This window comes from Pangasianodon hypophthalmus, chromosome 7 (assembly GCF_027358585.1).
Source record: "Pangasianodon hypophthalmus isolate fPanHyp1 chromosome 7, fPanHyp1.pri, whole genome shotgun sequence".
In the NCBI taxonomy this organism is placed as follows: Eukaryota; Metazoa; Chordata; class Actinopteri; order Siluriformes; family Pangasiidae; genus Pangasianodon; species Pangasianodon hypophthalmus.
The window spans coordinates 29,330,475-29,344,632 of NC_069716.1; the positions used below are offsets into that span (position 1 = coordinate 29,330,475).

General features: G+C 39.8%; 1 protein-coding gene across 7 annotated transcripts in view; it reads right to left on the reverse strand.

The window, feature by feature from the left end:
* Window positions 1-13,872, reverse strand: part of akap13 (A-kinase anchoring protein 13) — a 118,999-nt gene extending 105,127 nt beyond the window's left edge. For 4 of the 7 annotated variants that reach the window (XM_053235741.1, XM_053235735.1, XM_053235736.1 and 1 more), the window contains exon 1: window positions 13,539-13,871. The gene's annotated coding sequence lies outside the window, so the exon portion shown is untranslated. Of the gene's footprint in view, window positions 1-13,538 lie in introns of all 7 variants that reach the window. The other 3 variants (XM_053235740.1, XM_053235739.1, XM_053235737.1) reach the window with 1 other exon arrangement.
* Window positions 13,873-14,158: the final 286 nt, after the last annotated feature.

Here is a 14,158-nt window from a genome sequence, read left to right on the forward strand (position 1 = left end):
AAAATTACATAACATATTACATAATTACATACTGTAATTATTTTCATTACTGTAAGTACTAAAAACTATTTAGCAAGTAGTTCTAGCAAGCTAGCTAAGTGATTTACGGCTATCTAGCTTTAAAACACTTAATTTATTTACAGTATTATACAATTTAGAAACTGCTAATAGCTAGCTAGTTACGTGTTTAGAACGTTCTGAATCTGCGTACAACTGTAATTAAATAACTTCTATACACTATTTAGCAAATTATTTACAGTAGTATACAATTTAGAAACTGCTATTAGTTAGCTACGTGTTTAGAACATTCCGAAGTTGCATTCTTACTGTAATTAAATAACTTCTATACAAAATTAACTAGCTAGCCAAGCTATTAGCAACTTCCAAAATTGCATGCTACTGTAGTTTAATAACTTCTAAACACTACTTCAGTGGTTCTAGTTCACTAACTAAGAATTTAGCAGCTAGAAAATGTAATTAAATAACTACATCACAATTTAGCAACTGGTTCTAGGTAAGTGTTTAGCACTTTCTGAAAATGACATGCTACTGTAATTATATAACCGCTAAACACTGTTTAATAAGTAGTTCCAGCTAATCAGCTAACTAGCTAGCTAAGTGACGAACAGCTTCCGAAACTGCATGCTACTGTAATTAACTAACTTCTAAACACTATTTAGCAAGTGTTTCAAGCTAGTTAACTAGTTAGTAAGCGATTAGAAGCTTAGAAATCTGCATAAGACTCTTAAATTAAAAGCCTTCTAAATATGAAGTCGAAATAGTGCTTGTGCTATTTTATGAATTAGTATCGGCTAGCTAGCTAATTATGTGTTTTACAAAATTCGAAATACAAACACAACATCTTGAAGTACATGAATTTAATAATCTATTTAATACAGTGTTATGTAAGCAGGTATCACAAAAAAATTAAAATAAACAAATAAAAAGAAATTTTAACCCATCCAGGTTACATTTTTTAGATCTAGCTAGCTAGCTAACACTTAGCTACTGCAATAACAGCTTCGTAGCGCTTGCTCACTTTCTAATATCTTTGGATCAATAAAGTACTTAAAGTATTAGTTTAGCCTTTTTTTTTTTATTTTATAGAGTGATAGAAGCTAGCTAGCTAATCAGTTATTTTTAAAAGAGCTGCTCCTCATTGTAACGCTAGATTAGCTTATTTACGCAACCTTGCTTGGTCACTATGTCATTGTTTCTTTCACCTCAGACAGGATTTAAAAAAAAAAAAAAAACCTCTACAGAGAATTAAAAAAAATTCCAAGCCTCTGTGATCAAAGCGCTGTGCCAGCAGCGATACGGAGAATCCGGAGTCCCGAAAGGAAACGTCTCAACGCTATTAGCTGAAATGAGTCAAGTGGCCCATGAAAGAGCCGTCATTACAGCTCGTTTTCAACACGTACACAGTCTGAGAGCAGAGATAAGCAAACCCCAGACAAAAGAACAAAGACTAAACACTCGCAACCTCCCTACAACCGGGTCGGTTTGTGCCGACATTCGGTCACATGACGCATCACGATATTTTAAACGGATAACGCTAATTATCATAAACCAAAAAATTCCCCAAAAAAAGTTATTCATGCTGAGAAGATAGCAAGCAACAGTTCCCTAGTGTCCAATAAGAACAGAACGGAACCCAACAGGATTAGACCCGTATCTGATCTTACTGGATCGAAGGCGTACCCACGGCAACAAGGGCGGAGCTTACATTAAATCGCAAGTTTAATCGTCTGACATAAGCGTTAGCCATTCTTTTCACGCTTTAAAATCGACGTCATGCTTAAAATCAATAATCACTAGTTTACGTACGCATTAGCTAACCACGATCATTAGCCTGCTAACTGCTAACACTATATCTTTAGCAACAGCGATCAGAGTTTAAAAATAGCTAGCTAAATTACAATAATATAATGAAAAAAAGGAGGTGGTCTCTGTTCCTGTCAGTCATAATTAAGGAGGCGTGGCCTTTGTGTCTGTCAGTCCCAGGGAAGGAGGCGTGGCCTCTGTTCCTATGCGTCCCAGTGAACATGTGGCTTCTTTGTGTCAAATGTAGTGAAGGAGGCGCGGCCTTTGTCTGTTAACGATAGGTAAGGGGGTGTGGCCTCTGTGTCTGTCTATCATAATGAATGAGGCGTGGCCTCTGGATCTGTCAGAGCGAAGGTGTGGCTACTGCCTGTCAATCATAGAGAGAGGGGTGTGGTCTTAGTCTATGTCAATCATAGTGAAGGAGGCGTGGTCTCAGAGCCTGTCAATCATAGTGAAGGAGGTGTGGTCTCATTGTCTGTCAATCATAGTGAAGGAGGCGTGGTCTCATTGTCTGTCAATCATAGTGAAGGAGGCGTGGTCTCATTGTCTGTCAATCATAGTGAAGGAGGCGTGGTCTCATTGTCAATCATAGTGAAGGAGGCGTGGTCTCAGAGTCTGTCAATCATAGTGAAGGAGGCGTGGTCTCATTGTCTGTCTCTCAATCATAATGAAGGAGGCGTGGTCTCAGAGTCTGTCAATCATAGTGAAGGAGGCGTGGTCTCAGAGTCTGTCAATCATAGTAAAGGAGGCGTGGTCTCAGAGTCTGTCAATCATAGTGAAGGAGGCGTGGTCTCATTGTCTCTCAATCATAGTGAAGGAGGCGTGGTCTCAGAGTCTGTCAATCGTAGTGAAGGAGGCGTGGTCTCAGAGTCTGTCAATCATAGTGAAGGAGGCGTGGTCTCATTGTCTCTCAATCATAGTGAAGGAGGCGTGGTCTCAGAGTCTGTCAATCATAGTGAAGGAGGCGTGGTCTCTGTCTGTTAATCTTGCAAAACTATCACACTGAATCGTTAGCTACTTTACATGTGTTTTCATACATCTGATTAACAGACTGCCACTGAAATCACTCGCACTCACACACACTCACACACACTCACACTCACACACACTCACACACACTCACACACACTCACACACACTCACACACACTCACACACACTCACACACACTCACACACCATATAAGGGCTCAGTTATTATAGTACACAGCATAACAATAGTTTATAACTATATATCATTAATAAATAAAAGCATATAAATATGGAAATATCGCTTTGGCTGCAGGAGTGTGTGTGTGTGTGTGTGTGGAGAGGAAACAGTCCAGACACACCTCTCTATTAAACACGCAGATGTTCACACACACAAAGAGCGTTGTGTTCTCCTCCCAGCTCCGTTCACAGGTCACTAAAGGTCAAACGCGTTTGCCCATCAACAGCTGAGCAGTGTGTTAATGTCTGTAACGTAGACGTTGTAACGTAACATGCCTGAGATCTGCGTGATGAAAATAAAAACCATAACGGTTCAACCAATGTGTGTGTGTGTGTGTGTGCGCGCTTAGGTGGGGGCGGTTCAGAGTTTTAAACACACGCTTTTGTGTAAAAGAATCTTAACATCATTTCTATGAAAAAATCTGATTATTTTGAGAAGCATGAGTTTCTCCTCCCACACACACACACACACACACACACACACACACATTTATATTCACACAGCTGCAGCAGAGTTAAAAGCCGACAAAGGAACAATTGTGTCTGCTCAAAGCAAGCACAACACGACTATATAAATTAAATGATGTAATAAATAAATCTGCTATAAAGCCAGGACAGCAGAGAGACGAGCTCACTCCGGCAGGAAGAGAAATGGCTTAACTCTGCAGACGTAGGAACAGACAAAAATTCGTGCATGCACAATAACATGCAAAATGCAACATGGGCATGTAACAGATGTAAATATGCAACATGGGCATGTAACAGATGTAAATATGCAACATGGGCATGCAAATATTAAACTGAACATGCAACATGAGTACGGAACAGAAGTATGCATGACAAAAATCATGCAAAGTGCAACATTAACGTGAACATGCAACATTACTTTTAATATCAGCATGTAACATTAATTTAAACTTTCAACATGCGTCTCTATTATTAACGTGCGTGAGTCTCTAATATTAATGTAAACTTTCAACATGCGTCTCTAATATTAATGTAAACTTTCAGCGCGAGTCTCTAATATTAACTTTCAGTGTGAGTCTCTAATATTAACGTAAACTTTCAACATGCGTCTCTAATATTAACATAAACTTTCAACGTGAGTCTCTAATATTAACGTAAACTTTCAGCGTGAGTCTATAATATTAACGTAAACTTTCAGCGTGAGTCTCTAATATTAATGTAAATTTTTAACATGAGTTTAACATTAACGTAAACTTTCAACATGAGTATGTAATATTAATGTAAACTTTCACCACAAGTCTCTAATATTAATGTAAACTTTCACCACAAGTCTCTAATATTAATGTAAACTTTCAACGTAAACTTTCAACATGATCTCTAATATTAACGTAAACTTTCAGCATGAGTCTCTAATATTAATGTAAACTTTCAACATGCTTCTCTAATATTAACGTAAACTTTCAACGTGAGCCTCTAATATTAACATAAACTTTCAACATGCATCTCTAATATTAATGTAAACTTTCAGCATAAGTCTCTATTATTAATGTAAACTCTCAACATGAGTCTCTAATATTAATGTAAACTTTCAGCATAAGTCTCTATTATTAATGTAAACTCTCAACATGAGTCTCTAATATTAATGTAAACTTTCAACGTAAACTTTCAACGTGAGCCTCTAATATTAACATAAACTTTCAGCATAAGTCTCTAATATTAATGCAAACTCTCGACGTGTGCATGCAACATTAGTGTAAACTTTTAATGAGAATGCAACGTTAAACTTAAAAACACGCGACATGAACTATAACATACAAAACAAACCCACTGTGAAAGCGCAACACAAGAAAACAATAAAAATGACATGCTGTAGAAGGATGCAATGTAAGAAGTTAGTCTGCATTTCAACTGGTGGAGCTTCTGTCTGGAGTGTGTTTCTGCTCTTCCAGAAAAGAGTGGGACATTTCAGAGCTTAGAGCAAGGAAAGAAAAGAAAAACTGAACACTAACATCTGCGGTTTTCCACTGCACTGTGGAAATAAGGGTTTATATCTCAAACACGCACATTAGATCAAATCATCATCTCAGACACGACTAGGCCTGTACCAATAATTACTTATAAAATACAATTGCAAAGACGTCCAGCCCACACAATACCATCGTTATAAATAATTACTCAGCGGGTTTGGACAGAGTTTGTGTTCCCAGGATTAACTCAGTCCCTTTGGGAAGGCAGCCTGAGGACAGCGGTGTTCCGAGGGTCCATATTTCGGAATATCAGTAAAGACAATCCCACAATTCTGTTCTACAGAATTTGATAATCATGACGGAAAAAAATCTGTTTACAAAAGGCTGTGACGTTAACACTCGGCACAGAAAAGGAGGAGAAACAGAGTAATAAATCATTTGTGCGGTTTTCAGTGGAGGAGAACCGAGAAAGAAGAGAAAGAGAGAAAGAGAACGAGAGGAGGGGGAGACGTGTTCGAGAATGTGACAGGATTTCAGCCGTGCAGTCACGCGTGTTGAGAGAGAACACGCTCCAGGAAGCTGCAACACGAGATAAATTTAACATGCACAATGCAAAGTGTCTCTGCTAATACATGCTTAATACATGCTAACACCAAGGACAGTCTCTCAACGATGCTTAGATCCCTGAAAAAACAACAACAACAACAACAACAGCAACAACAACAACAGCACAAAGCTACGGCATGTTCATGTTTTTCGTTCACCCCAAAGTTTTTTGTTGGATTTTCTTTCATAGATCATAAATAACACTTTCGCAAAAGTGCCAACAACAGTAAAAAACTTTACGCAAGAACAAATAAAAAACAGCATGCAGATTGTTTCGAAGACGAGTTCTGACCCGAAACATTTGCACGGAAAACCTTCTGCGAATTCCATTTAAAAACTTAAACAGTAAAAAAAATTATTATTTCCATGTGTCAGGTGATGCCAAAAAATGTTTGGAAAACATTAGAAAACAATTCGTAAACCACAAAAAAAGAAAAAAAAAAAAAACCACAGGAATTAAACTTCATTTTGATTCTAATCCTACGTCACATTAACACTAGCAAGCAACAAGTCTCTCGTGTTATTTATAGTTTGTCGCTTGTAGGCGTGGCCTGAAACAGTAGTAGTTATATGTACACTTTCTAAAGCTAACTAGCTAAACACAAATTAAATGACGCACTAATCAGTGTGAAAATCATGTGTGATTTACGTTACACTACTAGCTTCTTACTAGCCTCGTTATCAGATTGAGATTAGAAAAACAAGCTAACTGTACTAGCTACGTACAATCATCAGAGACACCAACGATCTCTGTTACTTCCTTCCAAGCTTCTTCGTAATGTTTCTATACACATTTAACGAGAGGTTGTGTGTGTGTGTGTGTGTGTGTGTGTGTGTGTGTGTGAACGTAGGAGAACATTTTTTCGGACGTGGTGTGCGAGTAGACATTAAGTACTAAACAGATTTGTTTATAATTTTTGTTAAAAGTGTTTTTCTTCCATCCGTCACTCAGCCTGCGTACGATGACTTTAATGATGCATTTACATTTTAACACTGAATAAAAAACAGAAGCTGGATTTTTCTAGAACAAGTTAAAGATTTTGCAATAAAGGTGTAAATTTTTGGCATCATGTTGCCTGTTTAGCTAACTAGGTTAGCTAGCTAACTAACCAAATCGAGGTGACTAACCCTAACCCTAACCCTAACCCATAGCATTTTGTTGTGCTATTACATACGCATGTAACAAATTTTCTTGCACTTGCCAGGAGGTTAATTATTTGCAGGAGCAACACATGTTGCAAATCACCATGGAAACGTTAACATAGATGCTCACCTTCTGTTTTCATGCATCCAATCGATGCTACAAACTCGTTTTGGTGGCATTTAAGGTACATATTAAGTGTTCATACAGTGTTTCCAGCGATAGTCGTTTATTTATACATCTATAAATACGCCAATATATATTACAATAAAGCGTAAAGTTAGCTAGGTTATCTGTAACACCTGCCTGATCTACGTAGCGTGCTAATCTCATATGATGACAGCTAACATGCTAATATTTAGCTGATTAGTTACTTTCTTTTCCAGTAACTCCTCTTTGAGGTGTAGTATCTGTACATTTTTTTTTGTTTTGTTTTTTTGTTTTTTTTGATAGCCATCGCGCTTTAGAACCAATTCTGATAAGAGCTCTTTAATCAGACACCACGGCCTTTTTTCGTCTGAGTTTTAAAGGAAAAACTATGTGCTAAATGCAGCAGAAAGAGACTCACAGAAACAAACGGGAAAACCAACTTCTCCATCCTGCCAGCAGCCAAAGACCACAGAATGTGGAATGTGTGGAATTGGGATTGAGCTCACAAAGCGAGAGGAGCACGAGTTCGACAGAAAAGCATTAAGAAAACACACAGAGGAAAACTCACTCTCTTTCACACTCTCTCTCTCGCTCTCTCTCAGACTGATGATATATTCCAAAATGTAACACACATACATTACAACACATGCTCACTTTTCCATTTCCGATTATACATCCAGTGGGAATTACAAAGCAGAATCCATTCCCACGGCTAAAGTAATAGTTTTGGTGAAAAATAAAATATACACAACGTCTCATTTATCACAAATAGCTACAACAGCCGATCAGCCACAGACATAATCGGTTTCTGAAGTAAGTTTATTTTCTTTTGTTTTGTACTGGAGCTATCTCGCGCAAAATCATTTCTGAGAAAACACGTCTGCATCTTCTTACACTTATCATCAAAATCAAACTCTGTAACCTAACAAAACAATAGCGTAAAAATAGCGTAGACTGTATTTACATATGAACGATTTAACTGAAAATGGATTTAATTAACACTTCAAAATTCCCATTACAATAGTTATGATGTCATAATTTTGGTAGCTATCTCGTGCGAAATCTTTTCATCCACAAATCTTTTCGTCATCTTCTTACACTCATCATCCTCAAACTCTAATGTAACAAAACAGCGTAAAAAATAGCGTAGAGTGTATTTACATATGTAAGATTTAAGTGAAAATTCATTTAACACTATTTATGATGTCATAAGTTTGGTAGGCGGGGCCTAAGAGGCGCGACTGATGCACGATTCTAGTTGGCCAAGATGGCGGCTCACGTAACGTGATGAATTTTTTTTCATATTTCTGTTTATATACGGAACAACAGCAGACGACAAAAATCATGAAGCCTGTGATTGGTTGGTGCAAAGAAGTATGCCAAATGGCTGACTGATTAACGGCGTCACCTGCAGTTCTGGAGCACTCCTATGCTACATCAAAAAAAAAAATTAAAAAAAAATCATAGAGAGATCCTTTTGTATCGATTTTCATATAAGGACGTGTTTGTTTAACATTTATGGAAGGAGTCTCCAGTGTCAGCGCTTTGTAGGTGATGTTACTGCTTACACTGTTGTAAATAAGAATTTGTTCTTAATGACTTTTCTGCTTAAATTAAAGGTTAAATATAAAAAATGAGCTTGTTAGCTCAAGGCCGTTTCGACATGGCTCAGCCGTAGCGAAGTTCTTTTTGTGTAAAGTCCAAGTTAAATCAGGACTTTTTGGCCAAACTTCCTTAAATGGACATTATTATTTTTCTGTAACTCCAAACCTCAGCATTTTGGTTTCTCCTCTTTATTTAATTGTTACGCTTGTAAATCCAGATTCAGTAAATATCTTGGCGTATTTTTGTGCTTGTTTTTAACTGATTTAGAGTCACTCGATGTTGTTGAGGCTCTCACAGTGGAAGACAGACAGAGAGGTTTGTCCATTTAGACATTAGCGCACAGAGTCAGTTTTCGTAGCTGTTCAGAATATCGATTTGTAAAATAACAAAAGCAAATTTGAAGAAAACAAAAGCAGAGATTGTGAATTTCTCTCATGACCCCTAGTTTGGGAATTCCTGCCTCAGCCTAACCAACATAACGTGTCCTGAACCACATCAGGAAGTCCGTGACATCGCCAGAGATCTGAAAGTGGTCTGGGATTACTTATTAGCCATGTTAGCGTGTCTTGGCTGTCGTTTGAAATAAGTCGGACGTTTCATGTTTGCATAAAGTTCTCCTTTAACCACTCAGCCAACAATCAGAATGACTACAGAAAAGCAAATGTAAATAAGGCTAAATGTAATATTGATACACGACTAACACGCCGAGTTTGCACTGTAATGCAGAGTCCGGTTTATGCTCCTCATTTCCTTTTCTAATACACACACACACACACACACACACACACACACACACACACACACCCCCATCTGTTTTGTGTCCCGACTTAAACCATGAGCCAAGTGTTTCAGCATAAGTGCCTCTCTTCACTAACACACAAAGGCCGCTCTTTCACACACTGAATGAGCCGACAGTGAGAGCGGCGTGGGGGCGGAGCCAGCACGTTTCATTCCAGCTGAGACTGACCATGACATCATCGCAGCCTGACGTATAAACTAACTGTTATAGACTCTGAGTAAACGCTCGCACCGCTAACACTGGCTGAATCTGAAACTTGAAAAGCGGAACGAACCTGTTTCACAGACATTTCATATCACTAAATGTAACTATATATGGATAAAAACTATGATTTGTTGTTTTTTTGTAATTGTTGGCATGTAGCTGGGGTATAAGAGGAATAAATCACTTGACAATGTGTTTTTATAGGAAATTAATCAACAGTAACACTATTTCAACACACCGTCCCCATCACTAACATGTAAATCAAACAAAACTGATTAATTTGTTTAATCTGTGTTTAACTAGTTAGCATTAGAAGATTTATATACAGCTTATAGTAGCTTATATAGCTACTACTGTTTTACATTGGAATTTTTTTTTTTTTTAAATCTGGACAGGCCACGCCCACAAGCGATAACAGTAGCAGTCACTACACCGCCACAAGAGACAAACTACAAGCGACATGACAGACCTTCATTTCAACTTATAACCCTTCAGCCTGAACTACGTTAATATGTTTATTTTTGTGTGACTCCAGCTCTGTGTGTGTGTGTGTGTGTGTGGTCTCATTCAGTCTTTGAGTGTGTTTCTCTGCTGAAGGTCAAGTCCAGTTTATTTATAACACTCAAAATCACAAGCACGTCCCAGTGAGCTTTACAGGCCTCAACACAGAGGTGCTAACATCGCCAAAAAACAGAAATCTCCCACAATAAATCCGCCTACAATGCCACTGTAACCAATCAAACCACAGTTCCCGCCCACAATGCCACTATAACCAATCAAACCACAGTTCCCGCCCACAATGCCACTATAACCAATCAAACTACAGTTCAGGCCCACAATGCCACTGTAACCAATCAAACCACAGTTCCCGCCCACAATGCCACTATAACCAATCAGACCACAGTTCCCACCTCCAGTGCTACTACAACCTCCTAGACATGACGGCCAGTTTGGTGCCTCAAGGCACTAATGCCTAACCTCCTAAACCCCTAACCTCCTAACCCACTAACCCCTAAACTCCTAACCTCCTAACCCACTAACCCCTAAACTCCTAACCCACTAACCCCTATCCCTTAAACCCCTAAACCCCTAACCCCTAAACCCCTAAACTCCTAACCCCCTAACCACTAACCCCTAAACCCCAAACCCCCTAAACCCCTAACCTCCAACCCCTAAACCCCTATCCTCCAACCCCTAACCTCCTAACCTCCAACCCCTAAACCCCTAACCTCCAACCCCTAACCTCCTAACCTCTAAACCCCTAACCTCCAACCCCTAACCTCCAACCCCTAACCTCCAACCCCCTAAACCCTAAACTCCTAACCTCCAACCCCTAACCTCCAACCCCCTAAACCCTAAACTCCTAACCTCCAACCCCTAACTCTCTCTCAGCTAGTCTTATTTTTCTTCTGCTTTCACTGAATCTGAAATATCTGGGACGGAGTTTATCCTCCAGCAAAACCTCACCCTAAACGAAAGTCTTTCGAAAGTTTCCACTATTTCATCCTTCTGAGGAACACAACTGGTAACACTTTCACCATCTCCCAACATTCTAAACACAACAAATCCGAAACGTGTGTGGAAACAATGGAAGATTTACACGAAACCTAAACCTGATCATCGTCCTGCTGAACACCACACATGCAGCTTGTTAAGGAAAACCTGCTGGAGATACGCTGTTAGCGTAGCGACCGAGGCTGTGTGTTCGCGAGTAAATATTGGTTTAAAAGCCATGATACGAGCAAGAACACGTTAAAGAGTAAAGTGTAAAGCTGCTGGAACATACACCTGGAGGCTTTAGCATGTTTGTTAAGAGCATTGAATTGTTTAGAGACAAAAATTAGATGATCAGCTTCAAGTAAAACTACAGGAAGCGTTTCTCCAGCTATGTTCTTTTTTTTTAACTGTCTGATCGTCTAACCAATCAGACCACAGTTCCTGCCCACAATGCCACGGTAACCAATCAGACCATGGTTCCCGCCCACAATGCCAGGATAACCAATCAGACCAAGGTCCTAATGCCACCAAAACCAATAAAAACTTAGCCCCGCCCACAATGCTAACATAAAAAAAAAAGTTCCTGCCCCAATTCCAGCAACCAATCAGATCACATTTCCCGATTTGTTACCACGCATTCCTGCCCACAATGGTGCTAACCAATCACACCACAGTTCCCACCCACAATGCAACTGTAACCAATCAAACCACAGTTCCCGCCCACAACGCCACTGCAACCAATAAAAACTTCGCTCCGGCCACAAGGCCAACATAACAAAAAACAGTTCTTGCCCCAATTCCGGCAACCAATCAGATCACACTTCCCAACCCGTTACCACTATAACCAATCAAACCGCAGTTCCCGCCCACGATGCAACAGTAACCAATCAAACCACAGTTCCCGCCCACGATGCAACAGTAACCAATCAAACCGCAGTTCCCGCCCACGATGCAACAGTAACCAATCAAACCACAGTTCCCGCCCACAATGCCAATCACAATCATTAAATGAAGATCACAGCTCCCTTCCTGGAAAGATTTCCATTTTGTTGTCGCGTTTGAAATTCAATATAAAATGTCACAGTAATAAACAATAAATCAGAACACAGTCCCCGCCCACAATGCCTCTTTAGCCAATCAGAACTCAGATCAAAGAGAATACCATTCAAAGACCCTCTGGAACCTTTTTTTATTCTTATTTCTAAAAGTTAATGAGGAACACCACGTGGAACTAAACACTCCAGCTACAGAGGTACAAGAGAACGATCTAAGAATATAACACACACACACACACACACACACACACACTCTCTCACACACACACACACACACACACACAGCAGTGGTTATGTTTGGATCTGAGCCGTTACATCTCTGGCATGGTTAGAATAGTTTCAGCAGCAGCAGGCCGTTATATCAGTGAGCTGCTCGTTCTCACACAATCATGTTTCTAAAGTTCTAATGAGTCCAAACTACAACCTCGTCAGCGTACACAGAGCTGCTGACAATAAAATCCAGAACCAACAGACTCAAAAACAGTTTTTATGCAAGAGCCATCGTGGCACTAAACACGAACACTTGAACTTGAACGGCAATAACTGTGGATTAACATGGGGCACTGGAAATGTGGTTCTGTATTATCTGTGTATTTTAAGTGTGGGTGTATTTTTAGCTTAGTTTTATAGAGTTTTAGCTTGGCTGCATTTTATTTATTTATTTATTTTTAACAGTATTTTAAGCTATTTGCACTGGCTAAGGATAGCCATCCAATTTCACTGTACTGTACATGTGCATTACAATGATAATAAAAGTCTCTCTCTCTATCTGAACCTCTTTTTTCACCAGTTCACACAAAAATAAAATCAGAAACCTAAAAAACTGTGATGATTTATTAATGTTATGGACTGTAACTCTTCAGTCTGACCATCAGGAACCATCAAGAGCCCTCAGAAACCCTCAGTAGCCTTCAGGAACCATCAGGAATCAACAGGAACCCTCAGCAACCACCAGGAACCCTCAGTAGCCATCAGGAACCACCAGGAACCCTCAGTAGCCATTAGGAACCCTCAGGAACCATCAGGAACCAACGGGAACCCTCAGAAACCAACAGGAACCCTCAGAAACCAACAGGAACCCTCAGAAACCAACAGGAACCATCAGGAATCTACAGGAACCCTCAGTAGCCTTCAAGAACCATCAGTAGCCATTAGGAACCAACAGGAACACTCAGTAACCATCAGGAACCCTCAGGAACCCTCGGGGCATCCACATTTCTACGTGAGCAGGCAGGTCAGCATTCTTCACTCTTACCTGCTCAGGTGTGTCAAAGTAAATGAAAGACTCACTGGGGGGTCCTTGATGAAATTCCTCAGGAAATTATATCATTAAAGGAGCAACACTGTGCTGAAACATTGATCCTCCAAACTTTTGTTGCCTTTTTTGTTTCCTGGAGTCCAAAACTTTTTTTTTTTTTTTTGAAGAAAGGAGTGTTTGCTCCAGTGAAGGCTGTTAGACTGTTTCCTCCACACTGAGCTTGCACTGAGGGAAATGCAGGATAGTAAATCATCTTACCTGATAGATCTTCGTGCCTAAAAGTGGAATCCTGACTTCCTGAAACTCCACCATTCCCCTTTTTTCTCTCTCTTCTTCTCTTCACTCTGTTTGGTGGAAATTAGAGCATGCAACAATCCCGCATTGTTTCCTTTCCTCTGCTTTGAAGTTAACAAACACACCGCAGCAGATGTTTCAGCACAGCAGAGACTGCACTTAAAGATGGTATCCGCAAGATTCCGACTGGCCTTCTGGCCTGAAACACGACAGAAATGTGAAAACAGAGAGAGAAAGAGAGAGAGAGAGAAAGAGAGAGAGAGTGCACGCGCTCCACGCTGCATTAAAACTCTCCACTGCTCTAAATGACTCCATATGGAGCGACGCCGACTCGCCTCGCGCGCCCTCTAGCGCCCAAACCCCGCAACTGCACCGGGAATTCCAGAGAAACACTTGATTTATTTTTTAGTTTTTTCCAAATCAAATAAACTAAAAAAAAAAAAAAAATCAAGAAACCATCTCAAATATGGACTCTCTTTTCATCACGTGACCAAAATCCGACCCCCAAATATGCTCTGTATGCATCAGGTCAGTTTTAAGGAGAATAAAACGTCACTTCCGGCCTACATTTCACCACCGGAAGT